The sequence below is a fragment of the Triturus cristatus genome, chromosome 4_2 (genome assembly GCF_964204655.1).
Source record: "Triturus cristatus chromosome 4_2, aTriCri1.1, whole genome shotgun sequence".
NCBI classification, from domain to species: Eukaryota; Metazoa; Chordata; class Amphibia; order Caudata; family Salamandridae; genus Triturus; species Triturus cristatus.
In genome coordinates this window covers 325,940,413-325,951,362 of record NC_140586.1, presented here as the reverse complement: position 1 = coordinate 325,951,362, position 10,950 = coordinate 325,940,413, and the positions used below count along the sequence as shown (strand labels likewise).

The following is a 10,950-nucleotide window of genomic DNA, read 5'->3' as shown; positions in this document are numbered from 1 at the left end:
TATTGGAGTGGACAGGGGTTGATTGGAGTGGACTGGGATAGATTGGGGTCGGGTGGGATAGATTGGGGTGAGGTAGATTGGAGTGGAGTGGGTAGATTAGGGTAGGATATTTCATGGTAGATTGGAGTGGAGTGGGTTAGATTGGGGAAAAGTGGAGTGTAGTGGATTGGGAAAGATTGGAGTGGGGTAGATTGAAGTGGTATAGACTGGGTAGATTATGGTAGAGGAGATTGGAGTGAATTGGTGTAGGTTGGAATGGAGTGGGGTAGTTTGGAGTGAGATAGGAGTTGGGTAGTTTGGAGTGGGGTACATTGGAGTAGAGTAGGCTGGAGTGGAGTTGGATAGATTGGCGTGAGGTAGGTTGGGATGGGTGTGGTAGATTTGAGTGGTGTAGATTGATCAGGGTAGGGTAGTTTGGAGTGGAGTAGATTGGAGTGGAGGAGATTGGGGTAGATCGGAGTGGGACATATTGCATAGGGTAAATTGGAGTACACTAGTTTGGGGTGGAGTGGGGAGGGATACATTGCCGGGGGGTGAATTGGGGTAGAGTGGATTAGATTGGATTGGAGTGGGATAGATTTGAATAGCAGGTGGTGGTATGGAGAGAAGTGGACTGGGGTAGATTGGGTAGAGTGGGTAGAGTGGGTTGGAATGTGGTAGATTGGGGTACAGTGGAGAGAGGGAGATTGGGTGGATTGGAGCGTGGTATATTGTGGTAGAGTGGAGTGGAGTAGATTGAAGTGAGGTAGAGTGGAATTGGAAAGACTGGAGTAGAGTTACGACTGGAGTGGAGTGATATAGATTGGGGAAGAGTGGAGTGAGATACATTGGAGTGTAGTATAATGGGGTAGAAAAATCCTGGTCTTAAGTAGGCGAAACACGGAGAAATACTTTATTTCTCCTCATTTTAGCTTTTCCAGGTGTGCTGCCTTGTGCAGCACACATGGATTATTAATGATAAAAGTTTGTTTTTTGTGGTCTCTCATAATGATTGTGTTCCATTTACTAATCCTTGTAAGTGACAGGTAGCGAAGTGAAAAGTTTGGAATCTTGTCAGTGAAAGGTGTTGTGTAAGGCCCAGGCACAGTTTCCTGTACGTGGGTGTTACCTGGTGTAATTTCAGTAATTTCACGTTACACTTGTTACATGAAATTCCCAAAATGATTTTATTACACCATGCCTCATAATTACGCGACATTCACAGCAAATCCAACGCAAAAGAACAAATGTGAAGAATCACAACATGAAGGGTTGCAGTTTGTAGCGCTTGCCTTTTTTTGGCTGCAAGTACTCATTCTGTGCTAAAATACAGCATTTGAATTCTGTTTTTGCATTTTGCGAAATTTGACTGAAATGTTACATAACTACAAGTATTCGCAACCCACAAATACACCTTTATATGTGACCAGAAAGGAGCAGGGTTTGCAAGCGGGTGAGCTGCATGTTTTGTACGACTGTTTTGTTTTGCGTTAAACAGCTGAAAGTCATGGCCACATCTCTTGCTGTCGGTCAACGCCAGAAAATATAAGCTGCAGCAGTTAACAGAATCTTTTTGTATAATAAGGTTTAGCGTGTTTAGATGTTTATATCAGTGATGGATGAATTAACTGCTAAAAGGGATGTACCACATTATGCATTTTACTGCACCATGGAATGAGTATATAGCGACGATTAGTGTGGGATGTAGTGGCTTCTTAGGTTCTGCGTAGTAGGTACTAACTGTATACAAAACTAAAAGTCTGTGTCAAAAATTAAGACAGCAGGCGGGTAGCAGTAGGTACCCGGCCATATGTGACATTTTGTCTTGAAATAAATTGCGTCATTCTGGAGCGTAAACTTTGAGCTCATTAGCTGTAATTGAGATTGTCCTAGCCTTGGTGTCAGAAAGGCTGGATTTTACTAAAGACTCGGAGCGGAGTATTAGGCTATCTTTTCTTGCTATTTATTCACAACAGCCAAGCAAGAGGAAACAAGCATTGGCATAGCCAATAGGTCTCGCTTTGGGAACTTTATAAGTATTTAGTTATGCAGCACAATATCCTTGGTGCAAGAACATCAACTGTTGCATGGCTAAACACTTATAAGGTTCCAAAGGCAAGACCTATTGGCTATGCCAATGCTTGTTTAGTTCTATATGTACTGCCATGCTATTGTCCCGCTCGTTCTGTAACCTCCCTCCTCGTCTCCAAATCAGATTATTTGTGAGGCATGGGCAAAGTGGGCTAAATTGAAATTGCTGCCTATTGCTCATAACATATATGCTCAATTTTTATAGTGCACTTAACATCAATAATATTGTCTGAGACAAACTTACATAATGCATTTTTTCCAGACACGCATGATTTTTTCATTTTTAATTGGGAAAGATAGGAATTTAATTGTGGCCTATTAAATCCACTACAAAATAGATAAATTAAACACTAAATTTCATTTCACGCTACAATATATGTTATATTCCCTAAACAGGGAAATGTTTACAAGAACCTCCAAACTATCTATTAGCACAAAACTGAACGAAAGGAAACGGAAAACAGGATTCGGAGCAGAACTTCAGGATGGCCACTCACAAAAGTGCAAATGCGCGATTGAGCATCTCAAAAGGTCAATTAACATGACAAGAGACTTGTCCCTGAAAACTCCAGAGACGGTGAAAGACGGGAAACGCTTCCTGTGGGGGGTTGGGCCCTGTTGCAACAGAGCACACCTTGCTAAAAGTCTACAGAGAAGCGGCATGGCATACTTCTTAATGTTTGCCCTGACAACAGCAAGCATGGGGCACAACACCCAGAGATTCTCACTTGATCATCGCATCAAGCTCACTACGAAATTATGGTTACAAAAACAAAATAAAACATTTGCAAGAGGCATACAAAATTTAACGCGTGTGCCTACAAAATATTCTGGTAATTATCGCATTCTAAATAAAAGCGTTCCCGGGTTGGCAAGGGGCAGAGTTTGTGCTATGTGAAAAGGATGCATATGAGAAACGTTTGAAGGCGGAATGTTGGTAGATATTTGCAGTTCTTTGAATTTTTTTTTAACAAGTTGTTCTTCGCCAGGTAAATAATGATTAGCTTTGTGGGAGAACAAATGCAACAATAGATTAGCCTGTCATTTCGGAAAAACATTTCTCAAACTGAACAAAAGAGTGGCGAAAATAAATTGGTGACATACAAAGGCAAATGGGGATGAAAGAGAGAAAACGAATGGAAAAGAGGAAAAGAGAATCGTACAAAAAAGTATATGGCGAGAAAGAGATGAGAGGAAGAGGGAGTAGGAAGAAAATCAGGGATGTCACAGAGGGGAGGTGAAAGTGCAGACAATGAAAACAGGATTTGCTGAGAAAGGCACGCCCAAATTTAAAATTTAAAGAAAATAGCAACTGCAGATGTAAGAGGCGTCCACAGGAACCATGCAGAGACCAGTACTGGCTAGCAAATAGGTGGGAAGAAAGGTAGGAAAAGCAAGAGCTTCTGAAGGAAATAGAACTACAGGAACTAACAAGGGGAGAGGGGTATACAGAAAAAATGCAGGCAGGGCAGGGACTGCTGTAGAAATAGAAGCAGTTAGGGAAAACACCTGGAGAGCAGTGCAATTTCGCAGGGGTCTCTGTCCCTTGCCCAATGATAGTAAATGTTCCAGTCCTAACATTTTTTTCACTATTATACATGTGCTCTCAAGGCCGGCTTTTAGGGTGATGCAACCGGTGCAGCTGCATCGGACGCTGACCTTAGGCAGTACTGAATTTAGAAATCGCTGTTGGGTTTAAAAGCACCTGCTGCAGAGTTCCTTGTGTGTCCAGAGGTTTTCAGCTAAAAATAAAAATTTCAGGATCTCTTTGATGATTAATGTTCCTGCTGGAGAGAGAGATTGCAGTTTTTTCAAGTGACAGCTTTGGCTCATCATAAAGTATGCAGCAGGTTAATATGCCTGCTGCAAAGAACACGTACCATGCAGATCACAGAACTGCCTTTTCTGTGTATAGCTCAGTGGGTTACTGCTTTTGTCACAGAGATCCTTTTGTTACTTGTAGTTCATTAATTATAATCCTACCATAGTTACCCATGAACTGTCATTAAAGAGTTGCATGCAAAGTGCATGGTATATGTTAGAATATTATGCATTTTCCCCCGTCTTTTATTATCCTAATATTGCAAAAAAAGGGTTCGTTTGGATAGAAATATATTCTTATTAGTGAAGCCAACCCTAAACACTGTGGTACATTTTAAATGCTGTGCTTCTCTAGGCCAAACATTCTTAATGTATACTGCGTAATAGTATGGATGATGCGATTGCTACACCTTTTAATCCTCATTGCCTTATGTAACATTTTCTATTGACTGATTTACAAGTATCATTAACTGTCCCAGTATAATGTGTGTGTGATGTAAAGTGCTCTGAAAAAACGGTACTCTGATATGAGCAGTGCTATAAAACAAACATGTATGTGGAAGATGGACTATGGAGATGCGAGGGGCACTGTGAGGGAGGTAGTAAGGAGATCTGTGAACATGGAGGCAGGGCCGGACTGGGAACCAAAACCGGCCGCCACCCCCCCTCCCCCCTCCCGCAGGTGGTTGGGGGTGCCGCCGAGCTCTTTGCCAGGGCCGTTTTCCAGCCGATTTTGTTACAGGGCCGATTTTGCAGCTATGCTGCAAAAACGGCCCTATAACAAAATCGGCCCCCAGGGGCCCAAAAGCGGGCCCCACCCATGCCGCGCACCGGGGGACTGCCCAGTGCCCGCTACGGCCAGTCTGGCCCTGCATGGAGGTCATGGGGGAGGGGGTCAAAAAAGACTTTCGCACGGGCACCACCAGCGAGAAAGCCAGCCCTGTGTGGTCCGGCATTTGTAATGTGAAAAAGGGTTCAATAACCAAACATACCAGCTGCTGCATTGATTTAGAGATTTAGTGGCACCTTGCTGCACTTTGTTACTGAGAAAGGGCAAGAATGCACCATATTTATTACAATATGGTGCATTCCTGTCCTTTCCCCTGCACTGGCACACAATGAGCTGCTTAACGCCAAAGCAGACACCCTTGCACCATGGTGCAAGGATGCCTGTGTTGCATGCAGGATTTTTTTTTGCAGGAAGGTACACTTTCCTGCACAGCAACAATCCAGAGAGGCATTTTCTTCTTTCTATGTGTGCTGCAAAATGCAGCACACAGAGAAAAAGGTAACGAGTAACGAGGAGAAAAAAAACATATTTCTTCTTGTTACGCCTCTCCTAAGAAGGCGTATCTTTTTGACACATTCCCAGGTCTACCAGTGATGGTAAACTTGCTGCACAAGGCAAAGTGGCCCTGTGTGGCTTGATAAATCGGATTTTAGGGCTTGAGTCTCACATCCACCATGGTGCGTAATGTAAATGTGATACAAACCCTTGATAAAAAGGACCCTTACTGTATAGAAACTAAAGTGGAAAGATGAGCACTGGCGCATGTTAAACACAAGTGGGCCAGCACAAGGGGGGAATCAACCATTACAACGCAGTAATTATAACGCACTAACTTTACAACGCAGTCATTACAACACAATTGCCTTTACAACGCATGCCACTATAGCGCATGCCATTACAACGCACGCCATTACAATGCATTATAAGGGGAGAAATGGGTATTTTTTAGTTTTAGGGTGGGAATGGGTTTTGGGGTACATGGGGATAACATTTTTACCCCTACACTATCCAACACTTAGCCTACTGTTGCACTCACTGAAGTTGGAATAGTAATTTTTACCCCTACATTATCCAACAGTTACCCCACTGTTATCCCAAAAGTATTATGCGTTATAATGGTATGCGTTGTAGTGGCATGTGTTGTAATGGTATGCATTGTAATGGTAGTTTCTATAAATGCGTTGTACTGTCATGCGTTGCAAAATCATGCATTGTATTGGTAGTTGCGATGTAAAAACTGCATTGTAAAGGCATGCGTTGTAATTGTTTGCGTTGTAACACCATATATTCACGCAAGGGAGAGCGGATGACAGAGCTATATCTTAACTTTGATTGCTGTGCTGCACTCCCACTGCTGTACTTAGCAATAGCAGTATCTCTCAGATTCTGGAAGATCAAGCGTAACCATAACTTCCTTGAAGTGCTTATCTGCTTTATTCTTGCACAAATCTGGCATTTTCTAAATCCGTTTTGTCTCTTGCCAAAGATTTGTCACTCTTCAAGTAGGAGGTGAAATCTGAGTAGTGGCCAATGGAAGTAAATGACAAGGTAAAGGTGGTAGGTCCCTTTTAAACACGCTTTGTCCCATGTCATCAAGGTGATTTTGCTAATCGGTGAAAATATTGTTCCCAGTTACGATGACTCTTCCGAAGCCACAGAACTATCCAGAGGGGCTTCCTGTAATGGCTTGATGGATATAGACCATTGTTTATTGGATCTGTTCTTTTCCCCATTTAATAAGAAATCCTATTTACATAGCCTGACAATAGCAATGTCTTTTGGGATGAGCCATATTTTCCATAGCTAGGTACACATATAGCAAGTTGTGCACTAGCCAGGGCTTATCCCACATCAGGTAAAATTAGTATGTCTTTTGGGAATTGGCGGTTAACGGCTTTCTCCAGAACCTTGTCCGGGAAGGGGAAGAGCGAGATTGGGAGGTAGTCCTTGTGGTCTGAGGAGTCCGCTGTGGGCTTCTTCAGAAGTGGTTGTGACTTTGGCTTGCTTCGAGGATGCTGGGAAGGTGGCAAAACTGATTGCTGAGTTGATGCTGGTGAGGAGTGGTCCTATTACTTTGTGTCCGAGGTTGAAGGTGTGGTGCGGGTAATGGCTTGTTGGGGCTCTCGAATGGATGGAGGACATGATGAAGGTTGTGGTTTTGGTGCAGAGCGGTGTCCTGTCGGTCAGGAGGTATGGTGGGTGGATGGTGGGAAGAGCGAGGAGGTCCAGCTGCAGCGGTTGGAGTTCAAAGTTCTTGTAGATGTTGGCAATCTTGGTGTGAAAGACGTTGATGAGTGAGTAGCAGAGGGACTGGGAAGGCTAGATAGTGTTTTCAACAGCGTCTGGGGAAGAGAATTCTCTGACAATGTGGAATAGTTATTTGGTGCAGTTGCTGTCCTGGAGGCGGGTGGCAAGTGCGACTTTCTTTACTTCTCTGAAGGATTTGAGGGCAGTCTTGCAAGCTGTGTGGTCGCCTGGGTCTTTGCTGGTTCACCAGCATCTCTCTGGAGGTTTGCATTTGTGTTTTTCTGCTTTGAGTTCGGGTTTGAACCAGTTGACGTGCTTGTTGGTTCTTTTGTTACTGAGGGTTTTGATGGGAGCGATGGAGTCAGTGCTAGTGGTGATCCATTCTGATAGGTGGGTGGTGGCTTGATTGATGCCGTCAGATGTGTGGAGGGTGGTGGTGTTGAGGGTGGTCATCCATTGAGGTTCGGTAATGGTGTTCTAGCTGCAGCGGGTAGTGTGGGGTGGGTTGATGGTGGCCTGTCGGTTGAGAGCGATAGTGAAATGGATGATGCTGTGGTCCATCCAGGTTAGCTGAGTTGTGTGGCTGTATCTGATTTTGTCGCTGGATGTGAAGATGGGGTCAAGGGTGTGGCCGACAGTGTGTGTGGGGCTGGTGTTGATCTGTTTGAGTCCGAGGCTATCCATGGCTGAGTTGGTGTCTGAGGGGTCATCAAGGTGGAAGTTGCGGTTGCCGAAGAAGAGGTAATGTCTGGATTTTAAGGCATGGGGGCAATGATTTCTGTGATGGAGTTGGAGAAGGGGGGGTCGGGTCATGGTGGCCTGTAGGCGAGGGTACCTCTGATGGTTGCGTGGGGGTTGGCTTGGAGGTGGAAGTTAAGGTGTTCCATGTCGGTGGTGGGGGGGTTCATTGCAGGTGGTGAGCTTGATGGTGTTCTTGTGGATGATGGCAATTCCTTCCCCGGGTCTGACTGGCCGGTCCCTGTGGGTCAGTTTGTAGCCAGTTGGCGTGGCGGTGGCTATGTTGGGGGCCGAGAAATCCTTGAGCCAGGTCTCAGTGAGGAACACTACGTCGGGGCTGTTGGTGGTGATGGTGTCCCAGAGTTCGATGGCATGTTTGGTTAGGGAGTGGACGTTGAGGAGCATGCATTGAAGTTTGGGCTAGTAGTAGGTGATATTTGTGGGAGCCCGTGGCTCTGTGGAGTGGAAGTCGAATGCTCCTTTGGTGTCTGTGGGTGAGCGGGTGCAGCAGAGAGGGCTGCGGCAACCTGGTTCCATTCCTTGGAGAGTGGTGCTGGAGTATCGGTGGATGGTTGAAGGGTGAAGGGTTCTTGTGCCGGGCGCGGTTGGGTTACAGACAGGCATGGGCGGACGCAGATGGGCTTGCCTTTTGCATGCCTTCGGTGTGCCGCCAGCAGCAGCGGCCGTGCAGCTGCTGGCATTAAGTAGCCTGCGCGGGTGCGACAGTGGGGCGTGGCCTACGATGCGCAAGCATAGTAGGCTGGGAAAATGGCGTCAGGCCGGTGGCCTTGGTCGCTAGGTGGCAGTGGCAGCAAGGATCAAAGAGCTGGTCTGGTCTGGATTCAGGAGTCGAGGCAGAGAGTTCAGGCAAGGTCCTAGGAGTCACGCAGGAGAGCGGTGTTGTAAAAACACAGGTCCACTAATGCCGCACAGCGGCCAGTTTTAAGTAGCCTGGGTGTTTGGGCGGGGCGGTGGGCGGGACTGTGGGTCGAGGCCTGTGACCCACTAGCGTCGTAGGCCAGGAAAATTGTGTCCAGCTGGTTGCCTAGCAACCAGTTGGGAAGTGGCAGGGGCAGCGAGAATCGGAGAGCCGATCCCGATTGGATGCAGGAGTCGAGGCAGGGAGTTCAAGCAGGCTCCCAGGTGTCACGCAGTAGAGCGGAGTTGTAGAAATAAGGCTCACTAATGCTGCGCAGTGGCCAGCATTAAGTAGCCTGGGGGGTGGTTGGGGCGGTGGGCGAGACTGTGGGGTGAGGCCTGAGACACGCTAGCATTGTAAGCCAGGATAATGGCATACGGCCAGTTGCCTAGTGGCCGGTGAGAAGGTGGCAGGGAGGATCAGAGATCCGATCCGGTTTGGATGCAGGAGTCGAGGCCAGGAGGTCAAGCAGGCTCCCAGGTGCCACACAGGACAGCGGGCTGTGAAGAAAACAGGCTCCTACATTTTGAACAGTGGTCACTGGACAAGGAGCTGGAGCAAGGTCACCAGGCCGTCATTTTGACTTCCAAATATGTGGCAAATTGCCAATAATAATAGATTATCCACCTTGCCAGTATTGATTTTAAGAGAATTGGATTGCATCCAGTAAACTATTACAGTAAGGCAAGATATGACGATTGTTTGAGGTGTTACTTCTAAATCAAGATGAACCAAATTATGTGTCGTCTGCATAAATCATCCAGGTAATGACAAAAGAGCAAATTAATTTTGCCGGTGGGGCCACATAAAAGTTAAACAAGACAAGACTTAGAGCAGAGCCTTATGAGACTCCATAAGAGATTGGCAAACAAAAGGATTTAAATGGTGGAGTGGGAACTGTCTTTACCTTTGTGGTGACCTAAACATATTGACCTTCATACACTATCACTGTGGGGACTTGAACATTCCTAACTTCATACGCGATCTCTTTGGGGATTTAGAGAGCATTATCTTTACACGTTCTCCTAGTAGGAGTTGAACATCCCTATAATCACAAACTATATCTGTGGGACTTGCACACCACAGTAATCATTATGTGGAGGCTCAAGAATGCCAACAACCACACACTGTCTCTATTTGGACTTGAACATCACTATCTTTAAGCAATGTTTGGGGCTATACCATTATCTTGACACACTATCACTCTGGTGATTTGAGCATGATTACCTTTACACTCTATCATTGTGAGACTTGAATATCCTTATAATCACACACTATCCATGTGGAGGCTTGAACATGCCAATGCGAAGATATTACCTTTGGACTTGAAAATCATTGTTTACACACTGTCTGTAGGGAGCTGAATAGTCCAATAGTCACACACTATCTACCTGGGGACTTGAAAAATACTTTAATCACACGCTATCTTTGTGGGGACTTGAAAATCACTTTAATCTCACACAATCTTTGTATCGATTTGAACACCATTAAAATCACACACTAATTTTGTGGGAACTTGTACATCAATATAATCACACACTATCCTTGTGGCACCTTGAGCATCACTATACTCACACTATCTTTGTGGGAACTTGATCAACGCTATAATCACACACTATATGTGTGGAAACATTCCACATTAAAGACGTTCTCTTTGGACTTAAATATCATATATTCACATACTATCTTTGTGAGGAGTTAAACATTCCAATTATCACACACTATCTCTGTGGGGACTTAAAAATCAGTATTGTCACACACTATCTTTGCGGGGGCTTGAACATCACTATAATTGTACACTATCTTTGTGGGGACTTGAACATCACTAAAATCTCACACTATATTTGTGGAAACATGAACATCACTTTAATGACACATATTTGTGGAAACATGAACATCACTATAAGCATACACTATCCCTATGGGGATCTGAACATCACTTTAATCACACACTCCCTCTATGTGGAGCCTCAAAAATCCCAACAACCACACACTGTCTCTATTTGGACTTGGACATTACTTCCTTTAACCAATATATGGGGGCTATACCATTATCTTTACACACTATCACTCTGGGGATTTGAATATGATTACCTTAACACACAATTTATGTGGGATTTGAATATTCTTTTATTCACACATTATCTATGTGGAGGCTTGAACATGCCAATATAAAGGCATTACCTTTGGACTTGAAAATCATTATAATCACACACTATCTCTATGGGGACCCGGCATCACTATCATCAGATGCTATCTCTGTAGAACATATACATGACTCGTATTGCACACTATCTCTAAGGACACTTGATCATGACTGTAACCTAAAACTATCTCTGTGGGAACTTGAACATGATTATATTCA

General features: G+C 44.8%; 1 protein-coding gene across 5 annotated transcripts in view; it reads left to right on the top strand.

Moving 5' to 3' along the window:
• The window catches only part of SWT1 (SWT1 RNA endoribonuclease homolog), a 976,200-nt gene that overhangs the window by 114,856 nt on the left and 850,394 nt on the right, over positions 1-10,950 (top strand). The gene's annotated exons all lie outside the window — the stretch shown is intronic.